The sequence below is a fragment of the Coturnix japonica genome, chromosome 7 (genome assembly GCF_054131305.1).
Source record: "Coturnix japonica strain WE chromosome 7, WE-NBRP24, whole genome shotgun sequence".
NCBI lineage: Eukaryota > Metazoa > Chordata > Aves > Galliformes > Phasianidae > Coturnix > Coturnix japonica.
Genome location: NC_140669.1, coordinates 10667687 through 10691133, shown reverse-complemented (window position 1 = coordinate 10691133; position 23447 = coordinate 10667687).

Sequence of the window (23447 nt, the reverse complement as noted above, 5' to 3'; positions counted from 1 at the left end):
CATCATCTGTGCTGAACCTAGATTCTTAGTCCTGGATGTTCTAATTACAGTAAGAAAAAAAGGGTCACTGCAATAATGAACCTGTTTCACAGAAAGGACTTTGATTAACATTTCAATTTCAGCTTAAAAAATAAATTATATGTATATATATAAATTATATATATTACATATAATAAATTATATGTGTGTTTATATATATGTATATATATAGAGACATGTATATACACATTCAAACTTTCTACAGTCAGTCTTTTTGAGGCTTGGCTAATGACCAGGAAGAGCTGAGTGGTCACCCAGCTTCTAGCATCTTTGAAAGGAAGTATCTAAGCTCCCAGGAGGATCAACTAGCAGATTCAATTGAAAGCTCCTCTTACTGTGACATATGGATATGCTGATAAAATGCAACTCAACACCACATTCTCAGAGACTGAGAACAATCATCTTTATCCATTCTAACACCTAATGGAGCAATCAATAGCATTTTAATAAAGCCTGCTATAAGTCATATTTAACTCAAATAAGATTTTGTATTGTATTTCGATTAAATTACACTTTCCTCCATTCCTTATTGTCAAATTCTGCTTTCCTTTCCATTCATAAAATTTTGTTTCACAAAAGCATGCGTGACCCTGGGAACTCTCTATACCTGTTCCAATATTCCTGTAATATTATGCATAAATAGAGCCTCATGTTCAAAAATCTGCTGTAACACTGAAATATCTCCATTCCCTTTGGTTCAACAGCAGCACGGCTTAGCTGCCAGAACAGAAGTGGAGAGATTATTACATCTCTCAGTTTTCTGGTAAGGGGATAAAGACCATTGTTCCATGAAGGGAGCCCAGGACACTCTAAGTCTTTCTTCTTGCATGACATGAGTGATGCTTCTGGCACCGGGATGTAAGAAAGCAGAATGAAAAATGAAAGGCACAGCAAAGAATCAGGAACAAGATGATTCCCCTGAACAGCAAGGTGCTGAACACATGCCAGAAGTTAAGCCGCAAGAATCAGTCATAGAGACTCCTGCCCAGCCCCCAAAGAATTATTTTTCTTAGTCTTCTCATTCAATATCTCACCTACCTCCTTTCCCCCGAAAAACATCTGGCAGCTGTTTTTAACTTTAACCAGATCTCTCATCTCTGCCGTTCCACTGACTGCAATGAAAAATGAATTACAGGCCCAACCAGCAGAGCAAATAGTTCAGGTTCAGATTACTTTAAACCTTATCTGACCTACCAAGTCAGCACAATCACTGTCCCACACAGAGGTACACACAAGAAAACCTGCCCAGATTTCTCATTTTGCCCCAGCCCCCCCAAGTCCTGTTTTTGTCCTCCCATCCTTTAAGATGGGGAACATTCATATTACATTCTGGCTGACCTTTACAGAGATCGGCTTTTGATGAGCATGCAGGGATTGTTGTATTTTTGGCATCCAATACCAAAAACAGTACTGCCAAGCTCCAAAAACAGCAATGTTTCAGTAAGTAAGATAATGGCACAGTTCTGAAGTGAAGGTCACGTTCTCAAAGAAAGTCAGCCCACCCTCCTACCCAAAGTAGGGAGACAATGAAGATGTAGAGGAAATCTTTACCAGAATATTGTTAGGATGTGGACTAAACAATAAGTTCTATATAAGAGAAATTTTTGGCCAGAGTCAAATTGTTTTTGGAAAAAATAAAATAAAATCTTGGTACTCCTTGTATTTGTCTCCTCCCTGTAACCAAGGGTAAATAAATTCTCAGCCTGAGGAAAACTCATTTCTAATTAAGCAGGTGAATAAGAGGTCATTATTCACTAGAACTATTTATCTTCCAACAATTCTGTGCTGTATATAGTCAATTTTTCACAAAGTACTATTTTTGTTCCATCTTCCCTTTGCAGTAGCATTTGTGGAATGCGTTTGTGTCATTTTATCTAATAATCATTTTTCTTGTGCAGTGTCTTCCCAGGTCTTGCCCTCTCTTTTTACATGCAGTGGGTTAAGGCGGAGCTGGGAAAATACATATAATCATTCATTTCCTTCCTCTGCCTTGCTTTGAGTCCAGGCAGGAGTTCACACCTTCCAAGGGCTCTGTTTCATTTTATTGGTATTATTATGGAAAATTAAACCTCTGAGCAAATGCCATACAGTTTCCTAAATTATGTACTTAATATATATTTATAGATATCTGTAGTCACTATTGACAAGTATGTGCAAGAGCATATCTTTGTTTTTTATTTGCTACCTGTCTGGAGATATTTTCCAGCATTGGCTTCCCTACACTGTTGCTGTGAAGGTCATTTTAAGGCAGTATTTCTAAACTCCTTCTAAGCTCTCTAACAGTGTTCTTCCAGAAAGTATCTTCTACCAGGGCAAGGCTACATAAGGATGCATTAAAGTCAAGGCATATTCTGCGTCTACTAAAGATTTCAAGGATTTTCATTTCACTTCAGTTGGTAATCAAAGCTGACACACTAAGGTCACACAATCATAGAATCATAGAATCACAAGGTTGGAAAGGATATACAAGATCATCTAGTCCAACCGTCCTCCCATTACTGTTGCTACCACAAGCTACTAAGCCATATCTTGTAGCTTCTCATCCAGACACCTCTTGAACACTGCCAGAGATGGCAACTTCACCACCTCCCTGGGCAGCCATTCCAGTGCCTGACCACTCACTGAGAGATGAGAGGTTGGTTCTTCAAGAACACCAGAAAACCCTTTGGATTCTACAAGTAAGCCAAAATCCTCATATATCTCAGAGAAAGCTCGATTACCCTTAACATAAACACTTCTAAATCTATCATCTTCCTCAGATGCTAAGATTCTACAGTTATACATGCTGGTACCTTAGAGCTGTTGGTCACAAGAAAACTAGAAGTTTGATAACTAGAACTGAAAGCAGAAGTTTCTTCACATTTAGTTAAGCCAGTGAAAGTTTCCAGCTGTGAAGGGTGCCTCTATCAGATGGTGCATGGCAGGAACATAGTCAATGTATAGTCATAAGCATGCAGTGGAATAACATATAAAAAATAAAAGCGTCTTCCAGCAAACCTCTATGCAACACAGCGCAGTATTTATTCAGTGAGTATCCATTTTCAATAACCTGCAGCAAACATAAATTTTGGTCCTCTCGGCCCTGACAAGAAGCTGACATGAATATTTTCTTCACACTACAGCATTTCAGAAGAGGTTCTCTTCAACAGCGTGTCTTACAGACAGTGCAGGAGCACCATGAACCCTCAATGAGTTAGGGAACAGAAAAACAACCAGTTCCAATAAGAACAGAAACGTTTGCCTATTCCAATCCATTTGCTTAGCAAAGCCCCTCAAACTAGAAATTATGAATTTCCTGAGAAATATAAAGAATATTTAAAATAACCATTTGAAATGTATTAACAATTTAAATAGTTAAGTCTTGGCTTATTTTTTCTAAGGTTTAACAGGTCAGAAAGGGGCCAGTGCGGCCAATAAAAGTATTTCTCATGTGAAAAATCCACTCAGTTAAAAACAGGTGACGTGCATTGTCAGTGCTGAAAGGCTTGGGAGATGAAACTCCTTGCCAAGAGGAAAAAACATATTAAAGGTATCATCTGGTAAACACTTGAAGCCTCAAGATCTACTGACTTAAAGAAAACGGGTTGTTGAGATTTCTCACGTTCTACCAATTAAAGACAGGTGTTCGGGGCACAAGAGCTGCTAGCCAAAGTATTTGATATGAGTTTTCCAGGATGATTTGGCCAGACTCGCATTCCCAGACAAAAAAAGCCATCAAGGTTTACAAGGAGCTGGGAAAGCAGGAGGGAAGAACTCCATTTGTCATTATGAGCAAGGCCACTGAATGCCCACGTTTGAAGTGATACTCTATTAAAGTGCATGTTTTTCTTTTTCCTTCTTCTTTCTTTTTTCTCTTTTTTCTTTCTAAACAGCAACATAGCTTAGCTGACGAAATTCCTGATAGAGTGAAATAAAGCGATCCTTCCGAAGTTATATAGCCTTCTGTTCCAGAGCTGTTGGTGTGCAGAACATTACACTCACTTGTCTCATCAGTCTAACACTACGTAGAAGGAAAGCACCAGCAGTTTTGAGGGCACCTGGTCAATGACCTTTTCCAATGCAACAATGGATAATAAGAAAGGGAGTAAAGAGACAAGGACCCAGTCTAATCAGCTGTACTAATTGATATGGAAACAGATGGAACATGGGATTGTTGATTCAAGTAAGGTTGTCTAAATGAGGATTTCTATATTGGTATGATAAGAAGTAAAGAAGAGGGAACAATAAGTAAAATGCTGAGACACAGCTGTGTCCCTCAGCCTGAGCAGAGACCCTGCATCCCTTGGAAAGGGGCTGGGCCCCAGTGGTCAGATGAGGAGCAGCCCAGGGATGGAGCTGGAGGAGGCAGCCATGCTCGTCACACCCCTTAGCAGTCAGCGGGTGCTGTGGCAGCACTCTGAGCAACATAACCCATCTGCACAATACCTCAATAAAACAACCTTGCAAACCACATTATTTCATGTAGCAGCTAGCAGGACAAGATACCAGTACAAATCATATATATCAGTATTTTTTCTTAAAGTATTTTGCTATGCCCATATGTAGAATATTAAGCTTTGCACTGGTATGCTCTTAACCCCAAGGGGAACAAGATCAAGGAATGATTTGTATACTTAGGTATGTCCTAATTTTGGATGTATCCTTTTTATAGGGATACCAGCAAACGTCTCACTTTGCTTACAGAATAGGAGAGGTATCCAAAATTTCTCTGACCACCCGTATTTGCACTGTTTGTTGTGGCTGTGTTTCAGAGCAGCTGCTCCCTCCCACCATTACCACCAGCAGCTCCGCTGCCTCACATCTCTCAGATCTGCATGCAATCTCAGTAATCTCTGCATCAACATCTGCCTGAAGCTTGCAAGGGCCATTCACTATAGACAAAATAATTCCATGAGGGTCTTATCACCTCTGACTGAACCAGGGAAAATGGACTTTGAAATTACTTTAGCAATGGCTGAAAGGCTACAGATGCTGAGCATAACTTGCAAAAGCAGCTGGATCACACGCTGTGAGACCAGGACACCCTGTGGGCTAGAAATGCTGTGTTGGTGGGCAAACACAAACACATGGACTGGGGAAGGCAGATGAGGTCTCTCTTCCTATCTCGGGAGCTGTGGAAAATGAGTCCATCTATCCTAGCACCTGTGCTATGTAAATACAACAAAATTTATAGAATCCTTTGAGTTAGAAGGGACCCTTAAACGTCACCTTTTCCTATCCCCTACAGTGAACAAACACCTACAGCTCAGTCAGATTCTCAGAGCCCTTTCCAGCCTAACCTTGAGTGTCTCCAGGGATGGGGTATCTAACAGCTCTCTGGGCAACCTTTGCCAGTGCTTCACCAACCTTACTGTAAAAAACTTCTTCCTTATATCCATTCTAAATCTCTTGTTTTATATTTGAAAGCATTTCTCCATGTCTCATCACAACAGACCTTGCTAAAGGTCTTTATTATAGCTTCCCATTCTTGAGATTCAAAAGCTGCCAGGTCCCAAAGACTAGTTGAATTAACCTGTTACCAATTTCTTGTTGTTCAAACCCATTTACTACATAGCGTGAGAAAAATCTCTTCTGACAAATGAGTTATTTAGACAGAAATCCCCTCCTTGGAATTCTCTGTATTTGTGTACTGACAGCAAAACCTGAGCAGAATCACCCTGCAACTGTTTTGTTGGTGCTGGATCCAGGGCTTCAGTTCAGCCCAAAGGCAGCTGGTACTAATTAATACAGACCTCCTGACAGCAGCATCACCACTTTGACTTAAAAGAGAACTGACTAATGTAGATTGGTCAAGGATCTGATACAAAACTGTGCGAAATTGGAGATCTGAACAAATAGTTCAGAGTCCAAGACTTAAGACTGGGCATATTTTTCATTAAGTTCCTAGCAAAAATTCACGCAGCAATAGGTAAAATGGAAAATCAAAATGACCCGAAAAGCAAAAAACAAACAGAGGGATCTGATCCTTTCTAAATGATGTTGGCAGAGCCTTAATTTTGCAGAACTGATGGCTTTTGTTTTATCACCCCAGCACAGTTAATCTGACAATGTGCTACTGTAATTATGAGCCAAGAGAAACTTGCATGCATTCAAGACAGAGTATTTCTTTTTTAAAAGAAAGAGATCCATTATTGTGTATTAATGACTTCATTAAACAAATTTCTCAGTATTTTAGGAAGGGGGGTGAAACGATGGGCAAGAATTATCTTCTTCAAACATCTGGGAGCAGAGCACAGATGACTCACTATTGGAGCTTGGCACTCAGTTTGCTATGAGACATACTTGAGTACATAAGAGAGGCTCTTATAAAGCTGAATCATTTGGGCAATTAACACTCAAAGCAATTTTCACACAAGCCCTTGATATATGAAATTTGAGTTTTATATAAGTGACAGGCAAGATTCTGTATACAGACAGCTCCAGCATTGCTGTAGCACTTCAAGGTTTATGAAGGGGAAAATGCTTTCAGTGATGGAAGGTACTTTAAATAAGTTTTTCTGCTCATTTGAAAAGGAAGACTTACTGACAATGTTTTGCTGTTAAGGGCCCCTCCACAGTTAACTCACAGGAATATTCAGGCTGAGGGGGGAAAAAAAAAATAAAATAAAATCAAGTTCTACATTTTAATGTCTCAAAGGACTAAAGAAATAACTTAACTGATTTTCACACCTTTTGCACAAGATCTAGGCATAACCTAGAGAGTCTGTCTTAAGAAAATAGCATATTAAGATATTAGGACAAATTTCTTCTCAGAAGTGGTGAGGCACAGGCTGCCCAGGGAGGTGGTGAGGTCACTGTTCCTGGAGGTGTTCAAGAACTGTGGAGATGTGGCACTGAGGAACACGGTCACTGGGCATGGTGGGTACGGGCTGATGGTTTGACTTGATGATCTTAGTCTTTCCAACCTTAATGATTCCTTGAAAATGCAGTTTTCTCTCATTTTCTGCAGTCAGCAGCACCATAAGTAATGGTAATAAATCAGAACAGAAAAGAAAGAATATGGATTTCATACATGTAATTACTTTCAGTGACTACTGAAAAGTCATCGATTAAAAAAAAAAAACAATTAAGGAGCCAACAACATTAAAATCGCTTATTAATGTTAAAAGGCTACATACCATATAGTTCAGTGACTCAGAATTCCCAGAGATTTGGGAATTGGCTGCTGGATCTATAGTGATTAGAATGGCTAATCCTGTTCATTTGGCAGCCATAAATTATGTCAGGCAAGTAAAGATGTTAAGACATACTGAACAGACAAGAAGGCTAGGAATGGAAAATAGTTTGTTCTACCATCATCCATAATGCAAGCACTTTTCAGAGTAACTACATCACTCTTAAATCTAAAGCATAACAGGAAGAACAAGTTTCTTCTCCCACCTGTCTGTGAGTTGAGAGTGAAAGCCCAATGTTCACTAAAGTAGTTTTATTGATTTTTGAATATTAGGTTTATTTTTCCCACCTTTAATTAAGTGCAGGGCTGAGTGAAATAGAAAACAAGAATACACCAAGTTTTGCTACTCCTTTGGTTCTGCAAGGGAGTGATTTCAGATACTCTTTGAAAGGGACTGCTGTGATTTAAAGCAATACAAGGAAGGTTATTTAGAAGACCAAGTTACATAGAGCATACACTGTCTACCACTCTGCTGTTAGACAATCAACTGCTTTAGATAAGGCTACTCAATTTCCACAGAGATAACTGAGAACAAAATCAGCCTGAAGACCCCTCAGTTGATTAAAGTTTCTGAAGTCAGAGTTGAACTGATCCACAGAAGCAGCCTTCCTATCAGTAACTGTTCTACAGTAAGAAATAAACGGTCAGATCCTTCAGACCTAACAGAAAATTGAACAGAGATGCCTTTAAGAGGTAGACCTATGCATTTGAGGTATCTCAGAAAGCCTGTATTTACTTCCCACCAAGGTCAATAACAAAGACTTTATTTATGTATTGCTACTAAGCCTGACAATAGCACTTCACCATTACATGCCTCAAACTCATTTCAGCCTGAACCCGCGTTCTGCCAAAGCTATTTTAGATTTCAGTGACCAGGAGCATTCTATCAATGACTTCCCTTCCCAGCATACACTGCTTCTTGACACTGACTCAGTCTCTGCATCCCGGGCTTCATTCTCAAAAATGTTGCTGTTATCCAGGAAGCATGAATCCTACCAGTTACCAATGGCTTGCAATCTCATACAGTAACTCAGGGTAGTTAACTTTCTGTTCTGCCTTCCACTACCAAAGGTAACCCTCTCCTATTTGGTAAATAGCTGGGGAGATACTTTTATATTTCACTTTTTCAATACAAAAACAATTGGTCCAATTTGGCTAGAGGGGTGCAAAATAGCGTTTTTCACTTGAGTTTCAGAATAGGTTTGTACCAGAGATGAAACATGGAGAAAAGTTTGAAGGAGGAAAAACTGCAATGGAAAATGCAATGATTTTCAGTGAAGGAAAGCTAAAAATAACTTCTCAGAGAACAATATACTCTGAATTAGGATAATGGATCTATATTTCTGTATGGTGCTACATGGCTCTTCTGTGTAAGGCTGATTTTCCTGGTAGAAGTGGTAGAAGTGCCGCTCTGCTATACAGGAGGCTCGAATCCCGGGGGTTGGACTCGATGATCTCTAAGGTCCCTTCCAACCCGCACAAGACTGTGATACTGTGTGTTTAGAGGAGGTATAACTTCTACCTCCCTGCTCCTGCCTCATCACATACCTCATGTGGTGCAATGGCTACTTCTCAGGGAGATCTCATAGAATAGAATCATACAGTAATTAAGGTTGGAAAATACCTCTAAGATCATCTAGTCCAACTCTGCCTCATCCATCTCCTCAATGTGTTGTGCCAGCTGTGCTCATTAAGACATGAATTACAACCGGACGCAGCTCATACACTCTGGCCTTCATAGAAACAAGCACAGCACCTCCCTACCATGCTTTCTTGCTGCCGTACCATCTTATCTGTAGACAGATCCTATTTGTTTAATTATTTATTGCTATTAGAACAGCTGCTTATCACCAGTCAATACTGATTCTTTATGTAATGAGATTCTCCTCCAGCTTACTTTGTCTCCAGTTGGTTGAGGGCAATAAATCTCTTTCATCTTCCTCATACTAACATCCCACTAAACTCTAGAAGAAATTAGCTGACTCCACCATGGCAGGGAATGTAACTTTCTAAGAAGGTAAACACTACATAAAAACAGGTCTACTGGGTTAGAGCTCCAGTAAGAGCTTCAGCACACATCTGAGTTGTTTGAGTGATGTGCCCTGTCCTGTAGGAGGAAAGCCACAGTAGCATTTTCAAATAATATGAGAGTAAGTTAGCTGGTTAGCAACACTCTTTAGATATCTTTCTTATTGTTCTCAGTTTCTGTTAAACAACTCTTTTAAAAGCTTGATGCTTGTGCTCTGCATAATCATCAGCAAGACACTGTCTTTGTAGCAGCAACTTTGTTCAATAAGATATTACTTTGCAATCTCGGACTTGAACGCAAGAGGCAGCATTTTAATCTTGTTATTATAGACCACTAGAGGGTTTTTAGAACTGGATTCATGTGTAACCTTGATATTAAAAAAATAGATATTTGGCTTCCACTTTGTGAAAAAGCCATTCTCCTCTTCAGATAATGAATTGTTGTGTCAGAGCTCATTGGACAGAACTAGGATAATTTGCCAGGCAAAGACCTGATGGATACCTAACTGACTTGAGCCCAAAGTTTTTCATAGCCTAGGTGAACTTGTTTATGGAATCCAGACAAACTGGTGGCAGAAACCTCTGCTAACACAAAGCAGCTGCAAGCTGGAGAAAGGATAAATTCTAGTCATGGAGGTAGCATAATTCACACTAGCTGACAGCACTGGAACATTGACAGAATGTTTCACCTACATGTCACTCTCCAGTTTCTTTTCAAAATCATAATGCTATTCTTTACCAAGGTTAAACAGGACTTTCCTAATCTTTCTGTGAAACAAAACTACATTAGCATTTAGGGTACTACAAGCCTGGGTAGTGGAGTCCTATTCCACCTTCCTATGGCATATGTACAGGTAAGCTAAAGGTAAATACAGAATTATTCCTCAGAGAGGCATATGATGAATAATGGTCAATAAGGGCAATCACAGGTTTTTCTTCGAAAGTTTTGTCCATCCAAAGAGCATCTTAGCCAAAGGAAACATGGCACTACTGATCTAAATTAGATATCAAGCGAGGAACAGAATCTTAGTGCACAGTGAGTAATATTTATAGTTCATAACAAAGGAACAACTCAGTGTACTTTGAAAGGGTGATAAAATAGGTGAACAAACTCATGCCTTGGATGAGGCAAGCACTGAAGAGGAGAGCAATGACTTCAGTTTCCTGCCTGGCAATATTTACCTGATGCTGGCACGCTTCCTTCATACTGGAATGACATGGCCAGTTCTGATGTTGACATTTTAAAAAGGATGTTGAAAAACTATAGGGTGTGCAGGGAGGAGACACAAACACAGCTCAAGGGATGGAGAAAAATATTTACAGAGAGACAGTTTGATGTTATCTCAAAGAAGACTTGATACAGCCATGATCAGCGTATTAGTAACCTTCCTGAGGGGAAAATAACATACACAAAATGGTCCTTTAATCTTGTAGAGAAAACTTAACAGCCAATTTATGGAAACTGAAATTGAGCAAATTCATATTAAACATTTTTAAATGAGTGTGATTAACCACTGACATACACTGAAACAGAGCCTAACAGGTTTTTGTTCCTTGTGTCTGCACTAATATTAAAAGAAGCCAAGGCTTTCATCAGCAAAACTAGACTCTTTCTTATTTACCTTAATACAAGCTTAAAGAATCATGCTTACACTTCTATGGCTTCAAGTCAAGACCAGCTATGTTTCCTGCAGTGATATGTAAACCAAAGGACAGCACAAGCTCTTGAACTCCACCCAGGAGTAACACTGTGAAACTGAATGATGAACAGAGCAGACTTTTTTATCTGAGGGTCACGTTTTAACTATCAGTTCTACAAATCTACACAACTTAAGTTGTTTGCAAAATATATCTTGAATACTCACGCTTGCCTAAAGCAAACTCTCTTGCAAAAATCATTTGCCTACATAGAGGGCAAGTACTGCAAGAGGTAATAAAACCAGCATTACAGCTGTGCCTCATGCATGAATGAAGCTGGTAGATATTGCCTCCTGGAAATAACAGTGCAGGAGTCGTATCAGCTACTCAGGTACTGTTTAACCTGCAGGCACTGTTGTTTGTGCTGCTTTACATGAAAATGCGTTAGTGTTATCGTTGACTCCAGCAGATACAGCACTGCTAATTATCCCATCATGTAGTCACTTTGCAGTGATATAAATAGCCCAGTTAGTGTCATTTTACATTATCCAGGAGGGAAACTCCAAAGCCTGGATATGTTGTAGAAGTTGACTAAAAAGAAAAGCAGGTCACTTTAAAGACAGATCCTGCACATTTTCTCCCACACACTCATTCTGCTGTTTGCTTGAATCAAGTCACAGAGAAGGAAAATGGGAATGCTTAATAAAATGATAAAGGGATGAATTAATGAAATCCTGCTGCTGAGAACTCACCCAAACTAGAGATGTCAAAGTTGATGTGGATGGTATTTCCTATAGTGTCTCCTGGATTCTATACTTCACACCTCCCTTCTCCAACTTAACTCTGGTACTTGCATCTCTTTTACTCTCTGCAATGGTTCATGTTTCCTTTTTGCCAACAAAGTGGCTTATTCTAGACACCTGGCTTGCTTAATGATTGATGATGCTCATCCTCGAGATCCACCTCACATCTGTGAAACACTGATGTACTTCAGCTGAGCCATTTCAAGCAACAACTACAGAAGAATATGTTTTGAACACTGAAGAAATGATGATGTTCAAGCAAAGGGCTGTGCATCCTCTGTGGACCAAAGAATAACATGAAGCTATTAGAAGGGGACAGACTCTATAGCAGGACCTGCTGTGACAGGACAAGGGGAAATGTTTTCAAACTAAAAGAGAAGAGATTTAGCTTGGATATAAGGAAGAAGTTTTCTTACAATAAGGGTAGTGAGGCACTGGTACAGGCTGCCCAGAGAACTGGTGGTTTCCAGTCCCTGGAGATACTCAAAGTCAGGCTGGAGGGGCTCTGAGCACCTGATGGAGCTGTAAGTGTCCCTGTTCATTGCAGGGGAGTTGGACCACATGGCCTTCAAGGTCTCCTTCCAACTGAAATGATTCTGATTTGGTGAATACAATTTCTACAGCCTTGGACATCAAGTGCTTCTCTGCCAGATTTGCATTGCAGCCACAAAAATTTTGTGTCATAAATTCTTTAAGGTGAGGGATTGATTTGCAAGTTCCAAAGCAATCGTAGGATATTATCTTCTGAGCAAACATCTCTAAAATGAATGTTGTAAATTTCATGCGTTCCTTGAGATGACACTCAGCCACCTGCATGTCTCACAGCAGAACCAAAGTTTTAAACAACCTGCATACAGTTGTCCAGGGAATTTTTCACGCACATCTCAGGTTCTATTTGCTATGCAAATTGAATAGCAGCATGCCCAAAATAAGTTACTTGTCTCTGTCTGTCTATTTGCAAATCAAACAATGTAAGTTAACATACAGTATAAGACAGGGCTCCCACAGCAAAGTACATAGATTTACAATTTACACGTCAGGAACACCTCTCTATTACTGCTTCATAACTCTCCTGCCCAATGAAGTTACCTAACTCACATACCTCTAGCAAAAGTTGTTTTTCTTCTGCCAGTCCTTCTAACACCACCATTACTATGTATGCCACACCTCTATGGGCCAGTTACAGAGCCCATTGAAATCAGTAGGAAACCTCCCATTAGTTTCAGCTAGTTATGGAGTAGCCAGGAAAGAAATAGCATATTATATCCATTGCTCTTCAGAGACTTTTCTTCATGCCGTGTTAATCAATGTATAATTGTGAAGAATTCAGAAGTGAACGTGAGTCCTGCAATGTCTGGACAGCTGGAGCTGAAGCCCAGGATGCTGCCAGAAGTGCACATATCAACATTTTCCTAAAGATAAATTCACAGAACTTGTCAGCATAACTAGGAGTGATAGACCAGACAGAGCATTTAATGCCCTTCACCTCCACTCTTTTTACCCCTAGCAATAATGCAGTGACTATCATCTCCATAGGCTTTCTGATTTTTTTTAAAGACAGCTGGAAATCCTATCCACTGAATATTTCTTCTTTCAAAACAAATTCTGCTTTCTTTGGAAATGAATTGGAACCGATCCATTTTGAAGAGGAAAGGAAGAAGTTGAAATGGTCTACTTTGATGTGCTGTGACAACACATATTTTCCATTCCATCAACATTTTATTTGCAGGCCATTTTTTAGAAAAATAAATAAAATTGAAGTCATTGCTAATGCTTTGAAATGATAATTGTGACTTTTTTTTTTTGCTCACCAATTCATTATCATAATTGTTGCTATTAATGCATTGCCAGATTTTGCTCCTATCGCTTGGTCTGTGCACTGAAAATATGACAAGATTATGCTTTTCTCCCCACCCCCTGCCCATTTTCATGGGGTTAGGAGAAGTGTATTTTCACCCTTCATGTTAGCAGCTCATCACTGACACCTTCTGTTATTCTCTTTGTGTTCACACAGGCTGCTGTATTTTAAAATTCTTTAGCCAAGCAGCTTTCCTACACACCCCAGATCAATCTTGCTTAGAGGAATAGTGCAATCGATGCTTTTCTTGAATGAAGTGCTCACTGCTGCACGTTTACTGTGCTAAATTTGCACCATACCTCAAACATAAAGCACTCTAAGCATTTTGCAACCCCAAATGAAGTGTTTGCTGGGCTAGGAATGCAGCCTGATGGGCAACACATGGTAAATGCTCAGGCACATTTCCTTTGTGAGGTGCAACACTTTTAGGAACCTACGTACTGGGACTTCTCTATAGGTAAGTGCAGAAGAAAGGATTTCTGTGCTTCACTTGGGTGGGTCTTCAGGGGGTTTCTGTTCTGTGTGAACACAAACAGAAAAACATAAGCTGGGGTGGTTTTTGCAGCTGCCACTCTACACATAGCACATCATCATTCTTATTCACCTCTGTGGGTCTTTAAATGTAAGAGTGAATTATTACTCTTAGCACTCTGTATACTGAGTTTAAACAACCAAAGGATGATAGAAAAAGATATGATGCATGTATCAACACAACCTGATTTCAGGTTTGTAGACCTTGGGAACAGCTGCATTTGAAACCATACCTAGTTGAAAATGAGTTCAGCACCACTCCCTGATATCTTAACCACATGGCTTGGTCAAGGACAACAATGTTCCTGCCATTTCTTATGCAAAAAAAGCACTGGTGATCTACAGGATACTTGATACAATCAATACACATGAGCTAGTCCGTAGTACACACCTGCAAAGAGCTGGATTTTGGAAGACCCAGGAGGTCCTCTTACTCCTTCTTTATAACAGGATTTGGAAAGAAGAATAAAAGGAGCGAGCTTTCAACCACCTCCAGCCTAAATCAGCGTTTTTCCTATTGCTGCTGGGAGCTCATGTTGTGACAGGTCATTGAAAGATCTGTAAATGCAAAGATGAAAGCAATCGAACCTCTTGAGGGAAAGGAAGAGAGGATAAAGCTGGAGGTAGCAGCAGGATGCCACATGGTGGGAGGGGAAATCTGGAAAGAAACCCTGAGATTTGCTCTTCCTTGCCTGGCAGGGCTGGAGCTGTTCTTGCCTCCCTTAAGAAGGCTTGCTGTTTCTGTAATGGGGTTGTTATCAGTTGAAGGCTAATTATCTTTCACAGAAACACAGAAAAACAGAGATGCTGGGAGAGGGTGAAGTTTTAACAAAGTGAAACCTAGCAGAGACATATGACAGGGTGTCTCCTGTCCTGCCCAGAAACATGTGCTGGAAGAGACCCTCATGTTCTACCAGAGAAGAGAGCTGCTACCAACCTATCCTAAGAATAACTATGCGCAAACTCTTCTTGCTAAGTAAGTAGCTCTCTTTGCTCACAACATCTGCATACTGAGCAGGTGAATGCAGAATGAGCAGGCGTATAGCTGGTCCTATTATTTTGCTTTTAGACACCAAGCTCTAGTAAAAGCCAAAGTTTTGCTTGCTTAGGAAACAGGAGACTTGGGCAATTTTAATTCTCTCATATGTGGTGGTTCATAGCTAATACAAGGAAAATATTAAATTCTGAAATCTTTAAGTAGTAAAATAGTGGGCTTGCTTAGATACAAAAATGAATTATTGGTTTAAATACAAAAAAACAAAACAAAAATCCAAAATACCAATTTTTGTCCATGTCCATAAAAAAAGGGAGGAAGGAAGGGCACAAAAATGTGGTGCTTGTGGAGAATAGCATTTCTTTTTATTACAGTCCATCTTCCCATCTAGTGTAGAATGTCATAGCGTGATTCCATCTCCAGCACTGCACTGTGGTAGCACCCTATGCAATCCTCATTATGCACATCTCTGAAGGCACAGGAGTTGCTGCTGTTGAATTTTGTGAGCTACTTATCCTTCATTTTCTCTGCATTAGAATTGGATAAATCCAGCTGAAATTGAAAATTTCTGCTGTTTGGTGCTATTAGCCACCTACAACAACTACAGTATGTGGGCACAAGTCAGTATTGGGAACTCTGAAAATTGTGCCACTATTTCTTTGGACTACTCTCTCAGCTGCAATTAATAACGTCTGTAAGTCTGGCAGGCAAAATCTGCCAAACACAGGGAGAATATACACTTAGATCTTTGATCTATAATATTCATTAGTACCCTGCACATTCCCAAGAAATTGTTCCTTTGATTTTCATCTGGTTTTGTTTAAATGTGTTTGAGTTCATGGGATGTTTTGATTGTCTTTCCAATATCTTTACACACAAACTCTTTGCTATAAAGCTGCCATCTGTGTCTGAAATATACACCAAGCGTACTGAGGCTTCCCTCCCTGGAGAGCTCCTGTTCACTGTGAAACACTGAATAAAATTCATATGGGTGTTTCAAAGCCAAATAATAAAAAGAAAGAAAATAAAAGAAAATGAAAAAGAAAAAACACCTTTTGTAAGAGTGAGACTTTCAGATTTAAACATCTTCACCAGCATTATGTCATCCAAGCAACGTTCTCACTATTTTCGCAGTTAGACTGTATTTTTCATCCTCAGATTACACCACAAATATTGGGAAGCTTGTGCTCCATCTGAAATTTACACCCTCCAGTTCTAAAAAAGCATAGGGGAGGATTAGGTCTGTACAATAAAATGACGACAATAAACACTGAATAAATCTCATAGGTACCACTCAGTGAATAATAACAATCATTTTCAGTGGCTATAATTAACATTATTTCATTGTCACTGGTCTAACCCCGCTCTGATACCATTGCTTCAGGGTTGAGTAGTGTAAGGTAGAAAATAATACAAGAACAGCTGCAATAGATTGCCAAAGGTTATCTATAGGGAAAACTCACCAATGTTGATGCCTTCAGTCTAGCTGGAAAATGCTGAGGCTGGTCACCCAATCTCCACAAAGAAGAAATCTCCAACAGAAACGCTGACATCGTGATGGTCAGCCCTTAAATGAAGTCTAGGAGAGGTGCAGCCAGGCTCCACCCTTTCTGGGAACACAGCTGAATTACCTTCACCTGTGCTCCCACAGCTGACTCGTCACTTGCCTCAGATGGTTAATCAGAGGTTCAGGCTGTGATTACTAATTTCCTATACAGATGAGAAGTAATCCAGTTAAAAGGCACCTTCCAAAGTAGAAGGCTCAAGTGCAATGTCACAAATCTAGTCTGTCCTCTGAAAATACCTGAGGACTTTCTGGAATATGAGGCTGACTGCTAGATGAGGCTCACCACCAGTTTGGGCAGCAAAGCTTTGATCATAGATTCTGGTGGGTCCCAGAGAGATTATACTCCAAGGGAGTAAAGGGCATCCTGAGCTTTCCAGCATCCTTAGGACACATACACCTAAACCTAGAAGATGACCCTATCAAACCACTGGCAGGACTTTATGTTAACCTGAACAGGTAGTGTCACATGAGCAATGTGGGCAAAGGTTACATGTGCCAATTCAGCCCTCTGCTCTGATCTACAAGCTAGGACACTCTGATGTGAGAGTCCTCTTTCCATCAGCAATATATATTATAATAATGCTCAGAATCCCGTTCAGGAGCCAGCTGCCACCTTCTGTAATCTCCATTATAAGATAATAAAAATTGGTTCCATTGTGGATTTCTTTCCATCCCCTACCAGAAAGCCTGCTTAGTTAGGGCTACCTCTAGTCACAGGCAGTAATAGTGCGCTAAAGGAAGTCTCTGCACCCAGAAGCTTCCAAAGGCTTGTATTAGAGAGTAATAGGCAGCAATGTTGTGAAGTAACTTGCTTCTCTCTTCTGGTGATGGATTAAATGAGAGGTTCAGCTTCTGCTAAAGAAAGAAAATGGAGGTGCACAATGTAGCCTTCAAGAGCTACACTGGAAGGATTTTCTGATACACTTGTAGGGGCCTGCTGCAAAGCGCTACATCAAGCAACTAATTCACCATTAAAAGCAGCAATATGCTGTATCAGACCTACAGATCTCAGGCATTATGCTTGGTAAAAGTCCCTGACACTCATGTGTTCTTTAAGAATACAGCTGCTGTTTTCATGACACAGCAGTTACTCACGGTTATCTGAGTCCCTTGCAGAATGAGAACAAGTGCTCAGGCTTTGGAAGACATGCCATCATTATTTAGCTCGTAACACAGAGCAAGGAGATACAGCAGGACAAACTGCAGAAGACTTAGTTCTCCATAGTAGGCTTTGACAGAATAAAATCTAGGTAAGGATCTGCCCAAAGAGAGCAGAAGGGATCTCTGAGAGATACCACTGAAACATGGTATGTGTTGACTTCATCTGCCACAGCTCTGTTTCATCAAATTGAACCTTGTGTGACCTGGAGCAGAAAGAACACTTTTTTTCCTCTGAGCTGTATCATGACACTGAGGTAGAATTAAGGAAAGAACCTGGGAGTCTTCAGTTTTAATGCTTCCCTATTCTAGTGGCAGGTAACCATTTACCATAGCTGAAACAGAGGAGTCCTTCCACTTTAAATGATGTTACAGCTTTCGTGTAAAAAGTTGCTTATTTTTATGGGCAGGCACCTCGGAGGCAATAGAAAAAAACTGTTTCCCTTGCTGAAAATGGCATCTGTTGCTGCGATCAAATTCTGCATACCATCTTCTTGATAAAATGGGACACAGCTGAAGATTCAAAGCTTGCTGATATCGAGGGAAAATTTTCCACTGACTTTCTCAGGGGCTGGTTAAGGCCTTTGTTCAACTAGCCTATGAATGTTCAGTATTAAATGTTTCTTTTTTATAGGGTTATTAGTGTGCAGGTCTGATGTTAGCAGGACACTGGAAAGCACTTTTACTGCCAGCCCTCCATTTGAACCGATGGGCAGTTTGGTACATTATGGTCCATTATTTTTGACTGAGACTCTAAACTACCCCGTAAAAATGTTGTCCTTGTTAGTTTGCTATCCTGAGTGTTGCTATAAACAGAGATTCTTCTCATCCAGGAGACAAGAACAGTAATTTCTGATGTCCCAATGAACCCTTCGTTCCTCCCAGGCTGCCTCAGCTGGGATCAAATGGATTTAAACATTAGTTTGAATCAGAAATGGGGCTGTATGCTCCTTTTGGAGGTACATCTTGGCTACCTATTCCCTGTATAGCAGCAACCCACATATGGGAGGATGACCCAAAAAGAACCCAACTCACACATTTTCCCTAATCTTCACATAAAGCCTGTTAAAGCTTTTAACGTGCTTTATAAGCCAGTGAGCAGGAGATTCCCTCCAGGCTGATAAGCACAGCATTTACCAACCCTGTTTAGCCAATGCTGCTCTAAGGAAAATGGTGGTTTTGTGCCAGCAGCAGCACCGGAGGGAGAACAACCTATGCTTCCCAAAAGGTTTCCAGAAGCTTTCCAACGACTACATTACATTGCAGTGTGGAACTTTATCAATCTATGCCAAACAGACAAATAAAGAAAACTTTAGAGAATGGCACTAAGCATCCCTGCTATACACAATTTTGGCATCTGCCTGGGTGTGTGATAATACAGTATCTTGGAGTCTGCTATTGGCATCACCGCAGAGAGGATCACACCCCTAGCTTCCCTCTTCCAGACGTTTATGATGGCCAGGTGCAAGGCTTTTTGGTGACAAATTAGAAAAAGCATGAAGGCTTCTTCAGACAGAAGCATATCAACAATATGACTGAACACTGAAGCTCCATATATCTTTCTTCTTTTGAAATCAAAGAGAATTTCACAACTGCCCACTCTATAAATCTCACCTCTACAACATTACAGTTAATAAATAATTGTACTTTTTTTATTTTTTAAATCTCCTGGTTTAAGAACAGCAGGTGTTTCTCCATGATGCTGACAGCCAGCTTCACATAGATATAACCCTACAGTATTCCTGCAAAAACTGGCAAGAGCTGCTAGAGTTTCAGGAATAGTGAATCCTGTGGTGGGGTAAAGGAGCAGACTAAATGATTAGATCATAGTATTTTTTGAGTTGGAAGAAAACCTTAAAGGTCATTTGGTCCAACTCCCTGCAATGAACAGGAACACCTACAGCTCCATCAGGTTGCTCGGAGCGTGATTCAGCCTGACCTTGAGGGTCTCCAAGGATTGGACTTCCAGATAATTGCAAATACATCATGTCCCACCAGCTCAGCTGAGCCTGTAGGATCAAGTGGTCGTGTTATCACGGCTTGAGTTCAGAAAATGTTTGTGAACTCTCACTGTGCTTTTAAAGGGGGGGCATTTTGAAGATACTGTATACCCTTTCCTTTCTCTTACATCACCAGAAAACAATGTCCGATGTCAGCTTTTCTTGCACTTACTTGTGCTTGCCACTGCAAGCAAGTGAAAGAAGCAGGTACCATTGGCATTTGATTTAAAACACCCCAGGGACTAAAAGAAAATTGGTTCAGGTTAAAATATGTGAAAAATCAAGCTCATACTTATACTTAATGAATCCTACTACCATCCCTTTTAACTCAAAAAGAGTTCCTTAGGTTGAAAAGTTTATTATTATCAATAAATGCTTCTCTTTGGAAAAAAATGGGAAGGGAAGGGAAGGGAAGGGAAGGGAAGGGAAGGGAAGGGAAGGGAAGGGAAGGGAAGGGAAGGGAAGGGAAGGGAAGGGAAGGGAAGGGAAGGGAAGGGAAGGGAAGGGAAGGGAAGGGAAGGGAAGGGAAGGGAAGGGAAGGGAAGGGAAGGGAAGGGAAGGGAAGGGAAGGGAAGGGAAGGGAAGGGAAGGGAAGGGAAGGGAAGGGAAGGGAAGGGAAGGGAAGGGAAGGGAAGGGAAGGGAAGGGAAGGGAAAGGAAGGGAAGGGAAGGGAAGGGAAGGGATAAAAGACCTGTTAAGTGCTGAGTGCTGGCAAGTTTGATTGGCCAACATTAAACATGCTTTTAGTGAAATATAACAACTATCCAAGAGGGAGAGAAGGAAATGAAAAAAAAGAAGTTTTTGCCTCTGAGGTCTGCTTAATGCATTGAAATACAGTAACTTCAATCTTTCAACTCCTGCGTTGCATTTCTTGTCTTTGGGTGTGGGACACTTTTCCTGATTCTTTTTCTGCTGGTTTCCAGCAGTCACACACACTCTTGGATATTGCATTGGGTTGCTTTCCAAACCAAGGATGAATTAGTCCCTAAATGGAAAGCTCTAAATTGTTAGAGTGAATTGATACTTGGCACAGAACTTCACAAGGGAGAGAACTGTATGAAAATACAGAATGCTGAGTTCATCCCAGCGTTACTACATTGACTATCTGCCTGTGCAACTTGCTATGAATCATGGTCACAGTGAAGACAAACTGGAATGTTTCTATTCCTTCTTTTAACACTTCTGAAATACTCCACAAGCAGTATTTCATTATGGTAGCAACACACCTGAAGATAACACACAGAGACAACCCTTATCCCTAACCAAAGGAGCTCAGACAGTTTCAACTGAGTGGGGAAACCTTAATTGCCCGTGCTCACAAAAATACGCAGCCACCATTGAGATGCAACATCAATCAGTATGTCCAAGTTTAAAACAAAATGAAACACAGCAACAAAACCACCTTTGAAAATAACCAAGCTGTAACTGCTGTAGGTAAGATAAACTGTAAATCAAGGCACTTCCCTGCCTGTAGATCTCTAACATTTTCTTTTTAATAAATGTGCTTGTCTTTACCTAGTAACATATCCCCTTTTATATCTTCTTCACTACTTATTTTGGTGTCTATAAAGGGGGATTTTGAACTTCTGAAAATCTAAAAACATACTTTCATATTGCTTTTCAAATCTTCAGTTGTTCAAGGGAGTGTAGGGAATAGAATTAATTCAACTCAAGCCCACGTGGTTCCTGTTTGGTGCCATAATCTCCTTCTCATACTAGTTGATAAGGGATGGAGTACACAGCAAAGGGAACAAACTCACAGGATAGCACAGTATTCCAGTCATCAGCGCACACTTCCTCAACTGCAGATCTTTTCCAGCTGGATGTATTCATAAAAATCCTCATAGCTCCAACTGGAAATGACTGGTGACTCCAGCTGTGCCACCTTGACTCTGGAAAGCTCCTGCAGGTAAATTAAAACAGGAGGAGACTGATGGTCACTTGATTCTCCACACACTGACCCCAGCACCTGCCTCTAGCCTCTTCCCTTGCTGAGCTTCAACATTAGCTAATGTGTTCTTGATTGCTGCTGCACTTAAGCAAATGAACTAAGGGAAAGTTGTTAAATTCAGAGCAAATAGTTAATTAAACACTTAATTTTTTTCTGATGTTTAGAAAATAAAAAAATAAGCCAAAACGTTTCTCTATGGCCCAGCCATTTCTACCTCTCACACATTTTCTGTCTATCAGCATGGCACAAGCTCTTCTAATGATCTGCCCTTTCATAACATAGACTTAATGGCTCAATAAACACCACTGTGTAACAAATAGGTTCAGTTAGTTTCACAGCCTCACCCCAACTGTTTACAAAATATTTTGTTGGCATTTTAGGGCTCTGTTTTATGGACCGCTCACATCTGTAAGGTCAAAACCTTCTACAAATCGTGCCAGGAATTGCTGTGTTTCAGAATTCATTCACCCTTAGCTTTTATAGCCTTTAAACTGTAAGGCTCCCTAATTAGGTAAGAAATTTTTTTATTAAAAATGTTGTCCCATGAATTGGGTTCCAAAAGTGTATAAGCCCCTTGGAGGGAATCAGGCTTCTCTCTGGAAGGAACTGGACTTGTAAAAACTTCTGTTCCTATAGCTTTTAACAAATTTCATTTTAGACCTTCAGGTTCTGTGGATAGCAGTGTTTCAGGACTGTTCACAGAATCATTAAGGTTGGAAAAGACCTCTAAGATCATCTAAGTCCAGCCATCCACCTACCACCAACACTGTCCACTAACCCATGTTCCTGAGTACCACCTCTACACAGTTCTTGAACACCTCCAGGGATGAAGATCCCACCACTTCCCCAGGCAGCCTGTGCCAGTGCAACAGCACTCTTTCTGAAAATAATTTTTTCCTTATATCCAACCTGAAATCTGTACCATTTTATGCTGTAAGGGAGCCATTCAGGAAGCAGGCAACTCAAGAGCAGGAGGACAAGGGGTCCTAATAATGGAGGTTGATCAGGTTTTGAAATCACAGTTTGAAACCACATTAACATCCTTTCTCAGGAACGTGCCTTGTAAATCCCTCTTTATCTATCCTCAGTTTTCAGAGGGTGCCCAACTTGGAACACTGCTTTGGGCTAAAACTTTTGCTTTTAGTCATAAAGCAGTTTGGTTTTGCATACTTTGAAGGAAAAAAAAAAAAAAAAAAAGTCTGGTGAGTGATCTCACAAAGTTTGAAACAAACAAAAATTAAAGAAAAAAAAATAATAATAATAAAAAAGACTAAAACAAATTGAAGTTAAGTTTTCCTGAAGATGTTCTTTAGTATTTACATAATGGGTTTGTACTTCAAAAAAGAAAATTTTGTGGACCACTGAACCACAACACAGCGACTAAGTGAGTTTGCTACTAAATCATTCAAAACAAGAGTTATTTAGCTTTTAGAAGAAGCAAAACATACTGTTGCATAAGGCTCTGAAAGGACTATTAAAGTTTCTGTGCCTCATTAAAACAAAGCCCCAGAATAATCCCTTAGTAAGTACGTTGAGAAACCATAAACTGTAATGAAGCTATGAATATTTATTATATATTTATTATAGCATGACTACAGCAAGTAAGAAGTAGCTTAGTCCTAATAGTCTATAATGCTGCTGGGTGGATAATCTGAATATTCCAAAATTGCAAATTTACCAAAGCTAAATTGCAGAAAGCAGTTGTT